Genomic DNA, 4,364 nt, shown 5'->3' with positions numbered 1-4,364 from the left:
TAAAATGGATGAGTTTGAGTGTAGATAGGTTTGTGTTACGTGTCAATATTCTTCTGTGCAAGAAATGACACAAACGGTTGCCAGATGTTATTAAATTGGTTGACTCTATCCTTTAGAACACATCTTATTCTTTCTAAATGTAATGTATTGGCCAGGTCATGGAGCCACAGTCTGGAATTGGGAGCTGTTGTTTTTTTTCCATGACATGAGCCGTAATGAGACAGTAGGAGATATAGATTACAAGGCTGGAGGGAAAAAAATGGTGGTGGAGGACAAGAATAACAGAAATCTCAAGATAGAATTGTATCTCACTGCATGACACTCATTCTGTTGTATAGCCAGGTTATTGTTCATGCAACAGGGGTGAAACTTTACATCCGAGTGTTTAAGATGATTCAATTTATCTTTTTTAAATCAGAATTTTCAGTATTTTTAATTGGAATCGCAACAGATTGGTAATTACGGTTAGCACTGACCTTGGAAGAGCTTTCCTACCACCATGTTTTGTGCAATGTTTTGCACACTGGGCTTCAAGTTAGAAAAATAAACCCAGTCGCAGGCAATTCTTTGGATCCGTTTACAGTTTAAAGGTGTAGAATAAAGAAAGATAAGAATGATCACAAAGCATGCCTGAAGGAAGCAAATTCATGAAATTGAATTTAACCCAGAGAAAAACTGACGACATTGTTGTGATTCAATTTGACAGGCTGTGCATTGGTAAAAGGCTAAGAATAGGAATAATAAAACAGGCCAAATCAGCTTATCATGAATGTATTAATTATCCAGCCATTCTGTATGGCAATTAAGGCAAGGCTGACAGGAGAATGAATGAAATATTATAGTATTCTGTAATGTGCGTAACAGTCTGAGCCATTCATGTTAACGTGCTGTTTTGGGATATGAATGAATTTCATGTGATCTCAGTCACAGTTAGTTGGAGGAGAAAGTGTATGTTTGTATCTTTGTTGCAATAAGTGCAGGAATCATTTACTGTTTGGTGGCGCGGCTGCTAGTTTAGTCTAGAGATACAGCGCGGAAACAGGCCCTTCGGCCCACCGGGTCCGCGCCGACCAGCGATCCCCGCACATTTACACTATCCTGCACACACTAGGGACAATTTTTTACATTTACACCGAGCCAATTAACCTACAAACCCTGTACCTCTTTGGAGTGTGGGAGGAAACCGAAGATCTCGGAAAAAAACCCACCCGGTCACGGGGAGAACATAAAAACTCCTTACAGACAGCAACCATAGTCGGGATCGAACCCGGGTCTCTGGCGCTGCAATCGCCGTAAGGCAGCAACTCTACCGCTGCGCCACCGTGCCGCACGTAGTTGAAGAGCCATTATCATTCCTATATTACCCATGGATTTTCATGGATTACAAGGATACTCTTGAGAACATCATGCGTAAATGGGTCATAATTGGATCAGAGCAAAAAAAACTACAGATGCTGGACATCTGGAATAAAAGCAGAATATATTGTAAATCCTCAGTAGGTCAGGTAACATCAGGGGGAGTGAGGGACAGCGTTAATGTTTCACATGGTTGACCTCTTTGTGACAGAATCTATAGGTTCTATATTTGTCTCAACAGACATTTCATATTATAGAACATAGGACATTGAACCGGACAGCACAGGAATGGTCTCTCTGGTACACAATATTTGTTTCAAACATTGTGCCAAGTTAATCTGGTCTCATTTGCTTTTATATGATCCATACCCCTCTATTTCCTGCACTTCCAGGTGCCTCTCTCAAAGCCTCTTAAAAGTCACTATCGTAGCTGCCTCCACCACCACACGTTCCAGGCCCCAGCCACTCTCTGCGTTAAAAAACCTGCCCCACGCAGCTCCATCAAACCTTCTCCCCTCTCACCTTATAGCTAAGTGTTGGACATTTCCACCCTCACTGTCTACCTTATGTATGCCTCCGATACTTGTATATGCTTCTATCAAGTCTCCCCTCAACCTCTGACATTCCAGAGAAAACAATTCAAGTCTATCAAACTCTCCCTGTAGTTGAGACCTTCTACCAGGCAGCATTCTGGTAAACCTCCTCTGCACCCTTTCCAAAGCCTCCACATCTTTCCTGTCATGGGTGCGACCAGAACTGCATGGAATACTTTAAGTGTGGTCTAACCAACATCCTGTGGAGTTGCATCATGAGTTCCTGACTGTTAACAACATCGGGTGCTCCCCCCACTCCATGACACAGTGGACAACCTGAGGAGTACCTTCCGAAACAGACTGGTTCCACCAAGATGCAGTATGGAACGCCACAGGAGATCCTTTTTCCCTGTGGCCATCAAACTGTACAACTTCTCCCCCTTCTGTCGTGGGGTAGACTGAGATTGACCCCACCCCCTCAATCGTCGCACGTCCCCAATCCTTTCAACTCGTCACTTTAATTTCATGTTTCATGTATCTTGTTGTGTTTTATGACTGTGGGCAGACCAATTTCTCTCCTGGGATAAATAAAGTTCATATCGTATCGTAAGCTCAATGCACCAGGCCGAATTAACAGAAATCGCAAACTCGCTGTCAGTTTCACAATCGAATGCTATTTAACACTGGTAACTTCACCACCATTTTTACCACAGAAGTCCAGGCAAAGCACTATTCAACATATCAGAGAACAACACCAATGTCACTTTATAATCTATTGAAAGGTGAAGCAGTCTTATGAGGCCAAGAGAATATGTCTGAAGCCATTTCTTATAGTCTAAGTGCACCTTTCAATGTTATGAATCAGATGGATGTATTCTGTAATGCTTATATTATTTTTGAAGCATTTTATAACATTCAATAAAATTGATGAACTGCTCTCACAGATGAGTCAGGAGTTCTGTTAATTTAACAGTGTCATCCGGCTTAAGAGAAATGCCATTGGGTGAGAATATTCCATGGACTAATGGATGCCTGTAAATTGGTGTGCTCAGATTAATCCACCAACATCCGTCACGAGAAGGGTCTCGACCCGAAACTTCGCTCATTCCTTCTCTCCAGAGATGCTGCCTGTCCTGCTGAGTTACTCCAGCATTTTGTGTCTATCTTCAATTTAAACCAGCATCTGCATTTCTTTCCAAAACATCCTTCACAATGTAGCAACAAAGAACTGCAGATGTTGGTTTATACCAAAGATAGACACAAAGTGCTGGAGTAACTCAGCGGGTTAGGCAGCATCTCTGAAGATAAAGGATGGGTGATGTTTCGGGTCGGGATCCTTCTTCAGGCTGAAGAAGTGTCTCGACCCAAAACGTCAGCTATATTTGTTTCTCCAGAGATGCTGCCTGACCCACTGAGTTACTCCAGCACTTTGTGTCCATGTTTGAACATCCTTCATAAATATATCCTGGATAAAGTGAAAGTGGAGTAGATGATTCCACTAGTGGGAGAGTCTAGGACTAGAGGCCACAGCTTCAGAATAAAGGGACGTACCTTTAGAAAGGAGATGAGGGGGGATTTCTTTAGTCAGAGGGTGATGAATCTGTGGAATTCATTAACACAGAAGGCTGTGGAGGCCGTCAAATGTATATTTTTAAGGTTTTTTTAAGGTAGAGATTGACAAATTCTCGATTAGGAAGGGTGTCAGGGGTTATGGGGAGAAGGCAGGAGAATGGGGTTGAGAGAGAAAGATAGATCGGCCATGATTGAATGGCGGAGTAGACTTGATGGGCCGAATGGCCTAATCCTGCTCCTAGAACTTATGAACTTATGAAATTGACCTCAGCGTTGATTGGTTGAGTTTTATCTTCTAAATGCCTTCTACATTTTGAATTAAGACGGATAAAGCGATTTTGCATTTAGGAGGGCGTGCAGCGTAGGTTCACTAGGTTAATTCCCGGAATGGCGGGACTGTCGTATGTTGAAAGGCTGGAGCAATTAGGCTTGTATACACTGGAATTTAGAAGGATGAGGGGGGATCTTATTGAAACATATAAGATAATTAGGGGATTGGACACATTAGAGGCAGGAAACATGTTCCCAATGTTGGGGGAGTCCAGAACAAGGGGCCACAGTTTAAGAATAAGGGGTAGGCCATTTAGAACGGAGATGAGGAAGAACTTTTTCAGTCAGAGAGTGGTGAAGGTGTGGAATTCTCTGCCTCAGAAGGCAGTGGAGGCCAGTTCGTTGGATGCTTTCAAGAGAGAGCTGGATAGAGCTCTTAAGGATAGCGGAGTGAGGGGGTATGGGGAGAAGGCAGGAACGGGGTACTGATTGAGAGTGATTAGCCATGATCGCATTGAATGGCGGTGCTGGCTCGAAGGGCTGAATGGCCTACTCCTGCACCGATTGTCTATTGTCTATTGAGACATATAAAATTGTGTTTATCTCAGAAAAATAGGTTCAGAGGGAAATAAA

This window comes from Rhinoraja longicauda, chromosome 29 (genome assembly GCF_053455715.1).
Source record: "Rhinoraja longicauda isolate Sanriku21f chromosome 29, sRhiLon1.1, whole genome shotgun sequence".
In the NCBI taxonomy this organism is placed as follows: Eukaryota; Metazoa; Chordata; class Chondrichthyes; order Rajiformes; family Arhynchobatidae; genus Rhinoraja; species Rhinoraja longicauda.
Note: the sequence above shows the minus strand (reverse complement) of the source record.